This window comes from Sceloporus undulatus, chromosome 1, assembly GCF_019175285.1.
Source record: "Sceloporus undulatus isolate JIND9_A2432 ecotype Alabama chromosome 1, SceUnd_v1.1, whole genome shotgun sequence".
NCBI lineage: Eukaryota > Metazoa > Chordata > Lepidosauria > Squamata > Phrynosomatidae > Sceloporus > Sceloporus undulatus.
The window spans coordinates 314,088,489-314,107,505 of NC_056522.1; positions in this window are offsets into that span (position 1 = coordinate 314,088,489).

Consider the following 19,017-nt stretch of genomic DNA (forward strand, 5'->3'; position numbering starts at 1 on the left):
AATGCCCCAGAGGACAGGATCAAGATTCAAAATGACCTGAACAGACTAGAAAACTGGGCCATAGCTAACAAAATGAAATTCAACACAGAGAAATGTAAGGTACTGCACTTAGGGCAGAAAAATGAAAAGCACAGATATAGGATGGAGTAGCTATTACCCCTGAGAACAGGATCAAATAATAATAATAATAATAATAATAATAATAATAATAATAATAATAATTTTATTTATTTATACCCTGCTCTTCAGCCAAGGCTATCAGAGCGGCTTACAGTTTGTTAATTAGACATTTCCCTGCCGTCAGGCTTGACCTGAATAGACTAGACAGTTGGGCCAAAGCTAACAAAATGAAATTCAACACAGAGAAATGTAAGGTACTGCATTTAGGGTGGAAAAACGAAAAGCACAGATATAGGATGGGGGACACCTGGCTGAATGAAACTACGTGTGAAAGGGATCTAGGAGTCCAAGTAGACCACAAGTTGAACATATTGGAATATTGTATCCAGTTCTGGGCACCACAATTCAAAAAGGACATTGAGAAACTGGAGCGTGTCCAAAGGAGGGCGACTAAAATGGTGAAAGGTCTGGAAACCATGCCCTACGAGGAACGACTTAGGGAGCTGGGGATGTTTAGCCTGGAGAAGAGACAATTAAGAGGTGATAGGATAGCCCTGTTCAAATATTTGAAGGGATGTCACATTGAGGAGGGAGCAAGCTTGTTTTCTGCTGCTCCAGAGACTAGGACCCGAAGCAATGGATGCAAACTGCAGGAAAAGAGATTCCACCTCAACATTAGGAGGAACTTCCTGACAGTAAGGGCTTTTCAACAGTGGAACACACTCCCTCAGAGTGTAGTGGAGTCTCTTTCCTTAGAGGTCTTCAAACAGAGGCTGGATGGCCATCTGTTGGGGATGCTTTGATTTAGATTTCCTGCATGGCAGGGGGTTGGACTGGATGGCCCCTGTGGTCTCTTCCAACTCTATGATTCTATGATTCTATGATTCTAGGCTGGCCCCTCCTCTTCTGGCCCTGCAGGAATTGGGCAAAGTCCAGGGAATTTAAAGTCCATTTGCACATCAGCAAGGACCCCCTTTTGCAATCCAACCTCTTTGTAGGGAGAGGACAATGGATTCCTCAAGAAGCCCCCATGCTTTTGTATCACAAACATTTTGGTAGGTGTTCAGGTAAAACATGCCATTGTAAGGTTGGCCAGTGATTTTAAGTCTGTATGGCAGATTTAGGATTGATTTTGAGAATATGTGGTTTGCCTGATATATTCCATCTGATATGGTGGCTAGGGTATGGTTTGAACCTGGGATTTCCAAGAATACAACCTTGTCACTAGGGTACAAGTGCTTTTTGAGGAGAGATCAAGGTGGTGAATCAGTTCTGTTGTATCATTCCAATAGTGAACTCAGGTGGTGTGTGGCCACAGGTTTGTCACCCAAAGAGGGCCACTGAGAGATGGAGTCATTGGGATTTACAAGTACAAGAGAGAAAGAGAGATTTTTTAAAAAAAAATACATTTACAGTCTGACTGTATGCAGTGTATTAGAACTTGTCATCCTCCTTTGCATTTAACAATATTTATTCATTTCCCAAGGCTTTTCCACACTCCACAATTGTAGTAGTACAATTCTGCTATAACTGCCATGACTGCATGCTATGGAATTCTGGGATTTGTCATCTGATGGTGCAGTAGAGTTCTCTTGCCATGCTGAAAACTGCAAATCTCAGGATTCCAAAGGATAGTGCCATGGCAATGACGGTGAGATCATGATAATGCTATAATTGTGTACAAGGAAAATTCCCCTGAACTTCCTAAGAAATCATAAAAGCATTCCGGTTTACTTCAGTGGCAGACTGAACTTTAAAGGAGCTGTCCAAGGCAGTGGTGTCGCTAGGATTGGCATCACCCAGCGCGGTAACTCATGGTGTCACCCCACAGTGACCTCCTCCCATACCACACATACAGAATCTTTAGTAATGTGTACTAATGTTACTCATAAATCGCAATTCCCATATATCACTGAATGTAATGGGAACAATTGTGACATAAACAATTAGGAACATTAAAATTATACCTTTAAATTATAAGTTCATATACACAGGCTAAATGTATTTACATGTGCATTGTTTTATGTGGTTAAAGTGAAATTTTGTTAAGGTGTTGTTTTTTTAAAGAAAATTTTAAAATATTTTAAAAACAATTTTTTAAATGTTATTTTAAATCTTTTTTTTTTAAATTAAAAACATGAGGCCTCTGTATTCTCCTCCCACTGAGCCTTGCCCACTCTGCTCATCTCTTCAGCATTTTAAAGGGATGCAGGTGAACACCACAGCCCACTTTTACCAAAAGGTAGATGTTCAGGGAGCAGTGATTAGAGTTTAAAGTTCATACTAAAACCCAGAGTGGATTCATTTTCCTACTGATATTGAAGCCATCAGTTGCCACTTGTATACTCTGTACATTAGCAGAGCATTAAGCCAGGGAGCTGCACACAGGCCCCATTCCCAACATCCAAGACTGCTCCAGCCCACACTGAGCTTAAGTTTATGCTTATTCTACAGCCAGCCACTGTGGTATAGTGGTAAGAATTCAGAACCGACTTGGGAAACTCCAAGTTTCAGTCCCCACTGAACAATAGTATTCACTTGTTGGGACCTATCTTGTTGGGACTGACTCCTTCTCAGGACTGGTGTGAGGACAGAGGAAGAGAACCATGTATGATGGAGGAGCCCTGGTGGCACAGTGGTTAAATGCCTGTACTGCAGACACTCACTCAAAACCATAAGGTTGTGAGTTCAGTACCAGCAAAAGGGCTCAAGCTCGACTCAGGCTTGCATCCTTCTGAGGTCACTAAAATGAGTACCCAGATTGTTGGGGGCAATTAGCTTACAGTTGTAAACCGCTTAGACAGTGTTAGTTCAGTATGAAGCAGTATATAAATGAAGCTGTTTGTTTTTTGTTTGATGTCTTGAGCACATTGGCGGAGAAGCAAGCTATTAATATAACATCAATAAACAGTTCATATCTGTTTTCAGCCCTGCTCCCCGGTTGTTGAAAGAGCATTGGATTAGTTAAGTATCTTTAAAGAGCAACAGAAAACTAAAGAAAATCTGTGGAACAAAAGCACCTAAACTTGATTTGATGCTACATTCATAGGCGAAGAGTCTGTTATTCATATACTGGATTTTTAAGAACCCACAGGAAAAACAAGGCCATATGGAGAATCTATGAATGAGACACTTCCAAGAGCCATGGCCTTCAGTTGGCTTTCTCAGGTCTTGCAAACTCAGGATGTTTCCTTTATTGCAGTGGTTCTCAAACTGTGGCACAAGATCCCCAGGGCAGGCACAAGAGTTGCTCAAAGGGGCACAAGACTTGGAGGCCCTGATCCCCCCTCTTCCTCTCCCCAAACCATTTCTGCCTTGAAGGGGAAGATAGAGGCAAACAGGATGCCTTTCTGACTCTCTCTTCCTCCAAGGCATTAATTCACATACAGTGTCATTCACAAATTCTCTGTCTCTGTTACTCAGCAACACTTTTTATCTCTTTTTTACATACTCACATGTGCACCTATATATACTCACATGTAAAAAAACAGAATGACTGTTTCTGTGTGACTATGGTATATGTGTGAGTAAAAGAAAGAATGAAAGAGCATGACTATGTATGTATCTGTGAGCAATGGTATATGTGAATGTGGCTGTGAGTGAGACAGTATGTGTAAAATGTAAACAAGTGTTGAGTTAGGTACTGCATTTATTTAAATAGAACTATTCTAATTTGAATGATATTATTTCCTTATAAAATGTTAAAATATAAATATACACAAATGTGCAAAAGAAAATGCACACACTAAACAAAAATATTTTTATGCCTATACTATGCCAAAGGGGTGTGAGATCCACAAGTAGATGCAAAGGGGGTCACAAGGTTAAAAAGTCTGAGAACCACTGCTTTATTGAATCAATCCAATTGTAATATGGTTTTCCTCTTTTCTTACTTCCTTCCCCTTTACAGAGCATTTTATCATCTCTTCCAATGAATCAAGTTGTCTTATTAGGTCCAAAATATGATAGCCTCCGTTTATTTGATATAGGCCCAATTTAGATAGGCCTTTGCACCGCCCCGTCACGTGCTAGGGGTTGGTGGAGGACACACCATCCATACCAGCCTCACCCCAGCACGTGATGGGGCATCAAAATAGCGGTGCCCTGTACACACAGGTGCCACCATTTTGACACGATGGACGCATAGCGTCCGCACGCCCCATCGCACTTGCAATGTCATGAGTGTGCCATTTGTGCACTTGGGTGTTGCAAGCGCGACGCAAAAAGAACCCGGTTTTTTGTGGGTTCTTTTTCCGCTGCCAGGAAGCCTCGCTGATTGGCAGCTGAGGCTTCCCACCGGTGGAAATGGAGGCGGTGGCAGATCGCCCTTTTTGGGTGGCCTGTAGCCCACCTTAGCTTCTAGTGTGAATTCATTTATTAATGCATTTTCCTGATAGCCCATGGTATTTGTAGAACTCTTCTCCAGCACCACAATTCAAATGTGTTAATTTTCAGCTTTCTTTCCTGTCCAGCTTTCACAACCTTACATAAACATTGGAAAATGCTAGGTACCATGATGTGTATGATATGGAAGTGCCCACCACTGATGGCTCAAAGTGAAGACCTGCATTGTCCTTGGGCAAGACACCTTCAGCGGGCTCATTTGATATTGACCCCAGCCCTACTGTGGGCCCAACTTCTTCCCACTGCCCTTGTGATCAATTGTTCCCTCTCTTTCTCTGCTCACTTTCAGAAAGACAACGAATGAGGAAGTTCTCCTCACCTCTGGTGGCCCTGTGCTCATTTCCTTTAAGGGTTTCTTCTTTCTGGTTGAAATTATCCAGATGTTTATGGATTTCAATGGCTTCCCTGTGCATTCTGACCTGATAGTTGTTGGCATGGTCCAGGATTTCAATGCTACCAAACAGTATTTTATGCATACCATGCAACTGTGGACAAATCTACATAGGGACCACCAAATGCAGTGTACAAACACAGATTAAGAAACATGAGAGACACTCCAGACTGAGTCAGCCGGAAAAATCAGCAGTAGCAGAATATGTTATAAACCATCCTGGGCATAAAATACTGTTTGATAGCACTGAAATCCTGGCCCATGCCAACAACTATCAAGTCAGAATGCACAGGAAATAGAAAGAAGAAATCCTTAAAGTGAACAAAGTTTGGCTAGCAGTCCTGAAAAATAGCAAAATGAGAACTCAGCAAATGCAAATGAGAAATCACCCAGGATCAGGGGCTTTCCTCTCACCCTGAGGCCTTGCCATCAACAACAGAACAATGCACAGATTAACATGGATTAGATGAAGGAATGCTGTGGATATAGTATATCTTGATTTCAGTAAGGCCTTTGACTAGTTTCCCATGACATTCTTGCAAACAAGCTTGTAAAATGTGGACTAGACAAGGTAACTGTTACATGGATTTGTAATTGGTTGAATGACCAAACTCAAAGGGTGCTCAACAATGGCGGGTTACACACCGCCATTTAATATGTAATGAATACGTACTAGGGTTAGGAAGGGGCGGTGCTTCTGCACCCCCCTAACCCTAGTACGTATTCTGTACGTACAATATGGCGGCGGCCGTTCCACACGGCGGCCGCCATATTTATGTATCGGATGCTGTGTGTCCACACGTGTCGCGGCATCTATGACGTTGCGAGTCCGCCCCTGGCGCCTTGCGACGTCATAGAGGCTCTGCTTAAAGAAGCTCCATTTTGGAGCTTCTGTTTCGGTCCGTGCGGGAGCCGCGCAGTGTGGCTGCTGCGGCTCCCGCATGGAGCAAACGGCGGCGGCGGCAGATCGCCTCAAAGCGGCGGTCTGTAACCCGCCAAAGGCACCTTTTCATCCTGGAGAGAAGTGACCGGTGGAGTCTCACAGAGTTCTGTCCTGGGCACAGTGCTATTCAATATATTTATCAATGACTTGGGTGACAGAATTGGGGACATAATTATCAAATTTGCAGATGACACCAAATTAGGAGGAATAGCTAATACTCCAGAGGTCAGGATCAAAATTCCACCCGACCTGAATAGACTAGAAAGTTGGACCAAAGCTAACAAAATGAAATTCAACACGGAGAAATGCACTTAGGGCGGAAAAATGAAATGCACAGATATAGGATGAGGGACACCTGGCTGAAAGACACTACATGTGAAAGGGTTCAAGTAGACCAAAGGTTGAACATGAGTCAACAGTGTGATGTGGCAGCTAAAAAGGCCAATTCAATTTTAGGCTGCATCAATAAAAGTATAGTGTCTAGATCAAGAGAAGTAATAGTGCCACTGTATTCTGCTTTGGTCAGGCCCCACCTGGAATATTGTGTCCAGTTCTGGGCACCACAATTCAAAAAAACATTGAGTAACTGGAGCGTGTCCAAAGGAGGGCGACTAAAATGGTGAAGGGTCTGGAAACCATGTCCTATGAGGAACGACTTAGGGAGCTGGGGATGTTTAGCCTAGAGAAGAGAAGGTTAAGAGGTGATATGATAGCCCTGTTTAATGGATGCAAGCTACAAATACATTCCATCTCAACATAAGGAAGAACGTCCTGACAGTAAGGGCTATTCGACAGTGGAACACACTCCTTTGGAGTGTGGTGGAGTCTCCTTCCCTGGAAGTCTTTAAACAGAGGCTGGATGGCCATCTGTTGGGGATGCTTTGATTGAGATTTCCTGCATGGCAGAGGGTTGGACTGGATGGTCCTTGTGGTCTCTTCCAACTCTATGGTTCTATGATTTTATGATTCTATGATCCTCTCTACTCAGGGTCACACAGTGTATATATATCCAGCTCTCTTCTATGCCAAGATTCTCTGAAGATGCCAGACACAGATGCTGGCAAAACGTCAGGAAGAAACTATTCTAGAACATGGCCACATAGCCCGAAAAACCCACAAAAACTATAAAAAGGTCTTTGTCCACTGGTGGAAAGAAGGCAGGCAGGGAGTCAACTGAGCCTCCAAGAAGGCTTTCTCTCTTATCCTCACTACACACACCTGTGACAGAGAGAAAAGCCTTCCCATAAAGATCATTAAAACTGAGAAAGATCAGAGAGCTCTTCAATATCATAAGAGCACACAAATGTAAGAAGAGCCCTACTGGGGCACGTCAATGGCCTATCTAGACCAGCTTTCTGATCCCCCAGTGGACAATCCAATATTAGTTATTTTATTTTGAATCTGTTTAAATTTTAAAAAAATCCAGCATACTTCTGGATTTCCTCCAAAAGCAGAAAATGTTTCTTTTACAAAGAGATGAACAAAATATTTGTTGTTGTGTGCCTTCAAGGTGTTTCCTACTTATGGCTACCCTGAGGGAAAACTATAGAGGGGGTTCTTGGCAAATTTCTCCTGAAGGGGTTTGCCATTGCCATCTCTGAGGCTGAGAGAGTGTGACTTGCCCAAGGTTTACATGGCTGAGCTGGGATTCGAACCCTGGTCTCCAGAGTCATAATCCAACACTCAAACCATTACACCACACTGGTTTACACTATAAATAAAATATTTACAGTGAATGAAAAGATATACAAATAGCCCACTATAACAACAATCATGTTAAGTAACATAAATGTATGAATGAATACTTTAGCACTTTTCCTAGGATTTTCTTGTCCACTTCCCAACTGCTCACTCTGTCTTAACTCCCCTAAATATCCTAATGCATGTCCTCCCATCTCCATAGTTAACCAGTCACCCTTATCCTGTTCTGAAACCAGTTTGAAATGGGTCAAGGAAGTGTGTGTTATCCAAGACTGCTTGGAGTTGGAAGGCAACTGCACCCTCATCTTCCAACTTATAGGACCCTGAAGGCAAAATGGTCTGTTCTAGTTTCACTTGGATGTGATTTGTTCTTTACTTTTTCTCCAATCTAAACCCCCCAGCAGAGGGTGAGCTGAGGACCTGTTATTTCTGATGCTAAGTGACTTTGACTTGGTACATGATAACACTTTTCTCACAGTGCTCAAATAACCAGCCAGATACTGTACAGGCTCTGCAACACTATTATAGGGTTCTGAGGGTATTTTTTTTCTCCACTTGTGTGTGTGTGTGCGCGCGCGTGCGTGTGCGTGCGTGCGCACCTTGAAGTCACTCATCAACATCTAGTGATCCTATAAATTTCATAGGTCTTCTCAAGCAAAGAATATTCAGAGGTGGTTTTGCCAGGTCCTTTCTCTGAAATATAGGATGAAAATTCAAAATGATAGGATCAAAGTTCAATATTACCTTAATACAATCGGTCCTTGGTATCTGCAGGTTTGTCATTCACAGATTCAAGCACCCGCAGATGGCACGCAGCTGTACCACTGTTAGGGACAGCTCACATTGTCCTGTGGCAGCACATGAACTTAAGCCGTGATACCATTAAGCTCCATTGTCCCCAATGGCGGTGCAGCCATGTGCATGCATCGCTACAGGACAATGAGGGCTGTCCCTAATGGTGGTTCAGCTGCATTCGCACGTCTCCATTGGGGACAATATGAGCTTGAGCATCCATGGATTTTTATCTGCAGGGTAGGTCCAGAATGGATCTGTCGATGCTCAAGTCCCATAAAATACAATGACAAAATAAAATGCTGCCTCTGATATACAATGGTAAAATCAGGGTTTGTTTTTTAGAGTTTAAAATTTTTTAAAAAATATTTTCAAGCCATGGATGGTTGAATCTGTGGATAAGGAGGGCCAACTGTACTTAGTGGGACTTCTAAGCAAGCATGTTTTTTTTTTTGTTGACAGCTAGTTTGTCGTTCCAGTAAAAATGCCATGAACTGTTTTTCTTATCTACATGACAAGAATAAGATCTTCAGAATGACATGATGTGATACCAAAAACGGCCCCTCCCTTGATGAGGGATTCCTAGCACAAAACTTGAGGTACTTTTTGAAATTATCCAAATTCCTATCAAGGACATTTGGCTAATATTAGTGCATGCTATTTCATGGCATTTATTTATTTCAGTGGGATTTGGCTTGAGCAGGACAGCTTTTTGGTGGATTGGGATGCTTGGCTTCAAATGGGATCATCTTCTTTTGGCAAGGGTTATGCGCATGCGTGTGCCATGCAGATGTCACATTTTCATTCCATAGATGTCTGGGAAAGTTGCCAGCATTAGAGATTGCTGGAAGGAAATCTTCTGAACTCCCATAATGCTTGGCATAAGCCAGTCTGTACGAGATGCTGAAGAGTTAATCCTGTACACATGCAGAAGTCAGTGGTTCATGTTTTAAATGCACTACCCTTGAAATCAGCATGCATGGTGGTTTTCACTGATGATAATTAGATATTTCTTCTTTCCTGGGTCATTTAAACTGCTGGCTTAAAATAAAATAAAATAAACCTAGATCTAAAATGCCACTACCAAATGTCTTATGTAATACATACAGAAACAGTTGCCTTCCAAGTGCCATTTCAGAAAGATAAGCGGAAACCATTTGAGTTTAGTTAGAAAACTGACAGTTTACTGCACTGTTGTGTAAACTGTAGAACAGCTATAACACAGTTGCCACACAAAGCAATACAGAAGCTACAAATGACAATCTTATGCTGTAGCTTCACCTTGCGGAGCCCTAGGATTTGTAGTTTTACAAGGGCTCTAGCCTTCTTTGCCAAAATATGCCGGTTTCTCACAAAGCTACAAATCCCAGGGTTCTGTAGGATGGAGCCATGGCACTTAAAGTGCTGTTAAACTGCATTATTTCTGCAGTGTAGATGCACTCCTAGTTACTTCCTTTGAATATATCTAGATTTGTCTTCTAGGGATCTTAAATAAATAACTTGCATGAGCAGAAAATTAATTTCTTACACATTTTTTGTGCATCTTTTCTATGGGATTCCTGTGGTTAAAGAGTAAATCAATCTGCAGAACTGTTTTTCCTACCAAGTGCTATGACTTTTGTCAGTGACAACCTGTATAGAGTTTTGTGCAGAAGATACAATGAACCAGTGTCATTGACGCCCACCAGCCACATGGGGAATTGTGCCAGTTCCCATGCTAAATGTTGGTAGTCCAGATGGATCAATAGGTTGCTATACCACAAAAGCACAAGAACAAAGAGGACTTCTGTCAGGTCTGTATCAGATTTGTGAACAAGACAGGTAAGCTACATTTTATGTCCAAAGTGGTCAAAGTGTGGCCCTGGGATTAAATAAGAACCTTAGTGCTTTTTTGTGGCCCTCAGCTTCTCCAGACTTCTCCAAATCCCCTTTGTCTAGCCAAGAAAAAAATAAGCTGAATTACCTTTCCTGCAGATTGGCCAAACAATCTCTTTTTGCAGGATATGTCCTAAAATTCAAGCTTCTGTCCAGAAAATATTCCAAAATGTCCTCCATTTTGTGCATGACTAAGAAGTATATTGAGTAACACCATGTTTGCTGTTCTCCTTTGAGCCCTACATGGCCTGGCTCCAACCTATCTAAAGGATCACCTACTTCCATATAATCCACCCTGCACCCTCAGATCCTCTGGGAGGAATTTATTGCAACCTATAAAGACCAGACTAGCTGCAACCTCCCAGAGGACATTCTCTACTACTGCTCTGATTGTGGAATGCCTTGTCAGAAGAGATTCATCAAATTTTCAGGCTATACAGCTTTTAAAAAGCTGTTAATATGGATCTCTTCCGGCAGGCCTTCCCCGAGTAGAACAATCGGCTAAGGATTTCTCCCCACCTTAAGTATCATTTTAGTATTTCCCAGTAGATTGTTGTTATCAGTTTTTTTAAACAATTGATTTTCAATTGTAACGTGTTTAATCCTTTTTTAAGCAGGGGGTTAGATATAGTACTGTACAGACTGTATGTAGTGTATATTGACCATCTTTTAATCATGTAAGCCACTTTGATTGGTCCTGTAGCAGAAAAGCAGGGTATAAATAAAAGTTTTATTTATTTATTTATTTATTTACTTACTTACTTGGCAGCCTGTCCTCACTGCAAGTAAGGGAATAGGATGAATCCTTCGAAACTTTGTCCTTCCTATGAGCAGCAGCAGACAAGACCTGCCCCCTGAACTCAGGGTGCATTGGTTTTTCAGAGAGGAAAAGGACAGCAAATGTGTTGGCAATGGGCTGCTTGAGCACACAATGCAAATATTGAAAGGGTTTTCACCTTAATTTCAGCACAATGGGCGAATGAAAGGAATTGTTTAAATATTGATACAATCAAGGGCTTGTTGCTAGTAAAGTACAATGTTAATCATTTGTCGTACTCAGAGTTCTATAAGTATATTGCAAGCCAACAAAGATAAGTTTATCAGAAAAATACAGTTGAATACATAATAAAATGCAGTATATTTAATATATCTGTAAATAAACCATGAAATAAATTTATATTTATATTGGTGTTTTCAGCTTTTATTTTTAGTGCCCTACCTTTTTCTTGAATGTCCTACATTTGTGGTGCCTTGTCCTCCTTTGTAGTTATGACATCTGGTCATCTTGCTCTCCTGGAGCCCTCTAGGTTCAGCAGTTGACCCATTAAATACATTCTAGGACCCTTCTCCCTGCACTGTTTTTTTTTTAAAAGCATCCTTGGATTTCAAAACTGAAGTCAACTTCCAGCCACTTCTGTTTCATTTTGACCAGAATGTTTTGACTCTCTCTGTCGGGAGGTTTCAGAGGCAGAAAATTAAGCCCTAGACCCGGGGTCCTTTAACATTACACAATTATGCCATTATTCCATCCTATGGAATCCTGGAGTTTGTCGTTTGGTGAGGTACATGGGCACTGCTGAGAATTCTCAATGCTGCTCTCCAAACTACCAATCCCGGGATTCCACAGGAAGCTGCCATGGCAGCACAAGTGGAATTATAGCTCTATAACTATGTAGTGTGAAAGGGATATTCATTTCGGCATCCTGAAGGCAAATCTGTAGAAACCTGGGCAAGTTTGTCCCCCTAACCGTTCCATGACTGGCACACAACTGATAGCACTGGAAAATAGCTGGCTTTGGCCATTTACTGGCCAAAATGGCAATTGAAAGTAATGCTGTATCATTTGTGATTGCCATTTATTGGGGGAGGGGTTTTAGATGGGTGGAGGGGACACTTTTACATGTTTGTGTTAATTCTGGTATAGTTTTTAGATGAAAATCACATGAAAGTTATATCAATTTTTAAAAACAGTTTTGGGGAGCTCAATGTATTTTTTTTTTATTAAAGAATTTAAATTAAAACATACATCCTTATAAACTCATCTTACAATACATTCTAATGCATTATAATACATTAATTATTCTATTACAATGGCTTAACATCATCTTACAATTCTCAGGTGAGATATACATAGGGATGCCATAACCCGGCATCCCCCGTGACAATCACACTTTTGGGGGGCCCCTCATGGTCACGGTCCGGTTTGGGGCCCCCCACGCCTTGTTCCCGGTTTGGGGTCTGCTCCTCCTGTGGCCATAGCCGCTGCTGCTAATGCGGCTGGCTGCTGCGCCAACCCACCTCCTCCTCCTCCTCTTCGTGGTGGGCTGGGCAGCGCCAACCCACCTCCTCCTCCAGCTCCGCCTTCCTCCTCCTCCTCGGCGGCAGAAGCGCCGCCGCCACCGCGTCAGGGCTTGCCCACCCGCGCGCGCGCGCACGGGACTCCAAAACAGGAGCTCATCCCTTGCTTTGGCCAGCCAGCCATTGGCCAGCTGGCCAAAGAGGACGGGCTCCTCGGCGCGTGCCACCCAGGCCTCAGCAGGGGCCAGCGGCAGCGCGCGCGCCTGCCCTGCTTCCCTCCACGCGTGCGCGCCTGCCTCGCTTCCCTTCTTCTGTTGATGGAGGAGGAGGAGGAGAGGAGGAGGAGGAGGAGGAGGAAGGAGCCGGAGGAAGGGTGCCTTGAAGGGGCCAGGGCAGAATTGGGGCAGAGGAGGAGGAGAGGAGGAGGGTGAGGAGGAGGAAGGAGCTGGAGGAAGGGTGCCTGAAGGCCAGGGGAGAATTGGGCTGGAGGAGGAGGAGGAAAGCTGAGTCAGTGGCCATTAGGTCTGCCTTGGTTTTGGGTTTTTTTTAAATTATTTTTAAAAATATAAAATACTTATTTTATTTTATTAATTTTTATTATTGCTTGTTTTATTTTATTACATTAATTTTTATTATTAAATATATACACCCCTGCCTTATTTTTTATTTTTTCCCCATTATTTTTTATTATTAAATATATGGAAGTGCATTTTCTGTGTATTTATGGCACACTGAATGCTAACAAGTCTGCCTTTCCTGGGCAATTATAGTGATGATGATGATGGTGGTGATATTGATATCAACAAGCCTCTGAGGCACGGCCAATGTAACTTGCTATGATTTTTACAAACTCATGCGCAGTGAAGAAAAACCACAGTCCCTTGCCCAAGTACACACTTCTGAGAAGTACAATTGAACCCGAGGGCAAATACATTTCTGCCATCTGTCTAGGAATAATGCCAAAATGTCCTCCATTTTGATCATGCTTAAAAAACATGCATTTATATTAACATTTTTTAAAAACCCTCAATTTTTTTGCATGTCCTCCATTTTTAAAAAGGTGTCCTACATTTGAAAATGTTGCCCTACATTTGTACTACATTTGTCCCGGTTTGGAGCTCCTGACTTATGGCAACCCTAGATATACATAGAAAGGAATGTTCCTTAGGACCTTATCACACTCAGGTTATTGGAGCTAAGATCAGGGGTGAGTGCGGGTCGAATGATTTGAATTGATGTTATAACATGGCTGTTTTATCACACCTGTTTGCTGTTCCGTTGCCCTTCCGAACTGAGGGGGGAATCGAATCCAAGAAAGTCACGTGATGCGGATTCAGGCAGAGTGGAGTGAGTGCAAATTGTATTTCCACACCAATGCATACCATGGGGATTCAATGATTCAAATGGGGACCCTTGCACATGCTCAGTGGGGCTCTGAAGGCATCCTGAACCTTTGCACTTCTGGGGTGAAGAAGGGAGCCTGGCTCCACTTTCACAGGAATGACAGCTGCTCCTTTCTTCCTCCCTTCTATTTCCCCTCCACTTCCATGGGAATGACAGCTTCCCTTTTCTTCCTCCCTTCTATTTTCCCATCCCTGGCAGCCAAATTCAAAAGGTCCTCCGTGTCAGAGCCCCCTTCCATTTCATTCACATCTATATCTATCCTCTTGTCATTCCCCTCATCTATTTCAGCAACATATCTATATCTATCCTCTTGTCACATCATCCCCTGCATCCTCCTAGACCTCGATCTCCTCCCTTCCTTCACCCTGACACCTAACCCATCATCCCCTGACTACTCCTGCATCCCCATCTCACCCCCTGTGCCACCTAACCCATCATCCCCTGGCCCCAGCGACCTATCCCATCACCTCCTGGCTGCCTCTGCCTCCCGATCCTGGCCCCAGTGACTAGCCCATCAGCCCCTGACTGATGTGTATGTATATATGTGAGTGTGTATGTGTGTGTGTGTGAGAGAGAGAGAGAGAGGCAGGGAGAGAGAGAGAGAGCACTGGCTGGCCAGGCTGCTCTGCAGAAGGTGCAGCGGGGAAGGAGAGGGAAGGGGAGAGAGAGCTCCAATGGAGCCCTGGTTGCCCTGAAAGCGGAAAGGGCCACTGGAAGCAAATGGAGCAAAATACCATCATGGGAGATTTGCAACCCGGGGGTCTTGCGATGGTGTTCAAGAGCATCAGCAGATTCCACACCAGACCAATCTGCAGTGAGTTCGAACCCAGCCTCAATGCGAATCCCATCAATCCACGTATTTAGTGCAGTTGCCAAAATGAGGAGCCAGGAAGGATTCAGTTCAGAAACCCTGCGGAAGCCCCGCGGAAGGGGCTCCCATTGAAAGCAACCAGGTGTGAAAATACATGAATGTTCTAATGTGAATCCGCATCACTCAATTCGCACTCACCCTAGTTCTGAGCTCAAAAACCCCAGTGTGATAAGGTCCAGTGTGTGTTGCTTGGTTGGAAATTTCACTCTTATAATTTTCTTTCTCATTTCTTTCCAACTGTGCTTCTTCCTATTCCCTTTCTTCCCTTTAATCTCTTCCCTAGTCTGTCTGCACTTTCTCTTCCATCTGATCCATTCCTTCTAATTCTTCCTACATCCTTTTTCATACATCCATTTACTATCTACCACTTATTTATACCCTCGAATCTACTCAACATATCTTTCTTCTACTCTCTTCTTCTTCTTTCCTTCATTCCAACCAAACAAAACTTCCTTCTATTTCTACCTGGAATTATAACCATATCTATCATAGACCTTCTAAATTTCTTATCAATACCTGTTTAACAAGTTGCTTTCAACTACACTTTCTTTATAATATGTTCCTTTTGTGGAGGTCTTCATTCAGCTGTTTTCCATAAATATCTCTTACGCTTCTATATAGCCTTGTCTAAACAACCATGTATACAAACTTTCAAGTTCAGCTTACATGCACTGTTATAACAAATATCATTAAATTATATATCTTTATAAGTCATGACTGAGTTACTTTACTTAATAAGAAGTAATAACATTATCAGAAAAGTAAAGGAGTTACTTTTAAAAGTTTTGAAGATTTACGAATTCGTCCTGTATTTCTGTTATTGTTCTTTCTCAGTATTTATGCTAACCATTTTCTTGTTTTGTTAGCATATTCAAACATTTTTGCTTTAATGCTTTGAGTTTCTTCCCTATTTCTAGTGTCTGTTTCCTGTTTCCTTGTTTTTTCAAGATTTCTATTTCCTCTAAAATATTTTTATTCCCAAGAAAATTCTTTAATTCATTTTCTTTTTGAATTAAACATTTTGGAGATCTTGTTCCTTCTTTTTCTTCATTTTTTGTACATATGCATCCTGGTTAATAAAGAGTCCTCTGAGAACTGCTTTGCTTGTATCCCAAATTGTAGTCATTTTGGTTTCAGGTATAATATTTTCTTTTTAAAAAATTAATGGTTTCTTTAGCTTTTTCAATTATTTCTTGACTTTGAATTAATTCATCTTTTAATCTCCAATTATATTGTTTGGGTTCGTCGACAAGTGACATTATTACCGCATTGTAATCAGTTTGGGGCAAAACTTCTATTGATTTTATCAATTTATTCAGGGATTTAGTTATCCAGAACATGTCCAATCTTGAGAGGGAAAAATGTCTATTAGAATAAAACGTGAAACCATTGGTGTCCTTATTAAAATGTCTCCAAACATCATTTAGCACATAACTTTCTCTTATATGAAAAAAGGTATTGGGTAGTTTTCCTTGATTATTCTTTTTTTCCCCCCTCTAATTTTCTGTCTAGATTTGGGTTAACAGCACCGTTGAAATCTCCAATTAACATAATCTTTTCATAATCTAATTCTGAAATTTCTTTATATAATTTTTCATAAAACACTCCTTTATTTTCATGTGGGCCATATATAGCTACTATTAGTATTTTATCCTCATTCCAGTTTACTTCCACTCCTATGTAATATCCTGCCTGATCATTAATAATTTCTTTCACTTGAATTTAGTTCCTAATATAGATCACCACTCCTTTCTTCTTACAATTAGTCACTGAAATGAATTCTTTCCCTAATTTTTTGTTTCTAATTAGTCTTTTAAATGTATTTTTGATATGTGTCTCCTGTAAACATATTATGTCTTACCTGCCTTTTTCCAAATATTGTGACACTTTTGTCCTTTTGCTTTTAGAATTTAAACTTTTTACATTTAGGGTAGTAATTTCATATTAAATCCTATCACGACAACAGTTTACAAAATTAGTAGAGATTGATACTAATTGACAAATTAGGACCCCTGAATCCTCCCCCTCAATGTGTTTTGAAAGACTGGCATGGAAGCTCTGAGGTGCGCAAAATGGAGATGGAGGGCTGCATGTGGCTCATGGGCCAGATTCCCCATCCCTACCTATGACTATGACGGCCTTTCAATGTTCTGGCAGAAATCTGTTAGAATAAAAAGATGCTATTGTTGTTGTGTTTCCAATTTATGGAGACCCTAAGGTGAACCTATCATTGGCAAAATTTGTTCAGAGGAGGTTTGCTACTGCGTTCCTCTGAACAAGGTCATCCAGTGAGTTTCATGGCCGAGTTGGGAATCGAAACTGGTCTCCACAGTTGTAGTTCAATACTCAAACCACTAGGGCCTCTTACTACACTTGATCATAGCCAAAAGACCGAGAAGCGATAGGGCCTCTTAAATGTGACATAGTTAGGGCCTCTGTATGTCCTGATGTGGCCTTGCATCGGGTGTTTAGACTTCCCCATTCTGATTCAGGTTTAGCACTGCTACAGGTGGGGCATTCAGTACAAATGCTGCTAGTTCTCAGAGACTAGAGAAATTAGAGGAAGCTGGACATAGGCACTACATAAAATAAGGAGGGTCCACTGGTGGTCTCTTGCTCCATACCCACTCACCCCTATCCTGCAATCTCAGTGCAGACTAATGAAAAGATCCTTATTCTTCTGATAAACTAAGAAATTTTCTCCCAGAATTACGTTTCAAAATGAATAGGAAATGAGTGATTTACAGAGCAATCCTATGACACAATTCCTTAGAAACCTGTTGCCAAGGAAGGGAAAGGGAAATAACCTGTTAATACAAATGCAAACATCTACCAGTCTGAAAACACAGCTAGATTATGAGAAATCATCACAATCAACAAGAAAAAACTGGGAACCAATTATGGATTGGTAAGAAAAGATGGGCATAAAGACATAACTTATAAACTATTAAGCAGTTCATACCAAAACAGTTTAGCTTCCATCTCCTTGAAGTGGCTCAAAATACTAAGGAATATCTATTTGGCACTGAAGTCACTTAAAAGATATATACAATACATTGAAGGAGGTAAGATTTTAAGATAATAGTCACACCAACCATGGAGACCTGTGGAAGTCTAAGAATAGAGACAATAAAGTATATATTTATTAATTTTTATTTAATTAATTATACATAAGGAAAATTGTTTCTTTTCATTTTAAGCATCTGAGTGATACATTTATTTCCAATTTGAGTTATAAGGAAAACTTTACTTTGTTTATAAGTGTTTATAAAGCAGAAAATGTAATATACCTCAATGCAACCAATGTAAAATGATTATAAGTAAAAGAAAAAAGAAAAAAAAAGAAACCACACACAGCAGAAATGTCCACAGCATCCCTGGAAATGCCACATATGGCAATTCTACCAGGGTTTGTGCTGGTGACCCAAGAGTGCTCAGGATATTTTGCCGACTGAAGCAGAATATCAAATGATGCTTCATTCCTCTAATAAATGGCTATAATAGCTAAAGCCAGCCATGTTATTTTGACAAATGAGAAGGAAATACTCACAGGCATCTTTCCCCAATCCTGGCAGTGAAAGTATCAAAATAATGAATTAAATAGTTAACAATTGGCTGTCAGATCATAATGTAATAAAGATAAAGAAATTATAACAATTTTTTTCAAAGAAAACATGAGTGATGAGTTAAAGATGACAACAAAAGATGTGTGCCTTCGGGTTATTTCCAACTTATGGTGACCCTAAGGCAAACCTATCATAGGGTTTTCTTGGCAAAATTTGTTTAGAGGAGGTTTGACTCTGCTTTCCTCTGAGACTGAGAGAGTGTGCCTTGCTTTCTGTCACCCAGTGGGTTCCCACAGCTGAGCTGGGATCTAAATACTGGTCTCCAGTCCTAGTCCAATGCTAAAACCACTACATCACATTGTCTCTCCACTGCTGTATACCCCTACTTTAAGATATATAAGTCACCAGAGGCAGTGCTTCAGCATTAAATCAAGTGATATTTGACCTGATGGCAACAGGGTTCCTTTCTTTGTTAGTTTATAATTTTACAGTCACACTTGAGGAGGCAGAATTGTTCGCCATACACATTCTGCAGTGTTTATTGCACATGGTCAATCCTGAAAATGTGTCAGTTCTGCCCACACTTAAAATGAATAACCTTGCAACAACAGGAACATATTCCCTCTGAACTACCTGAATCATGACACAGAAT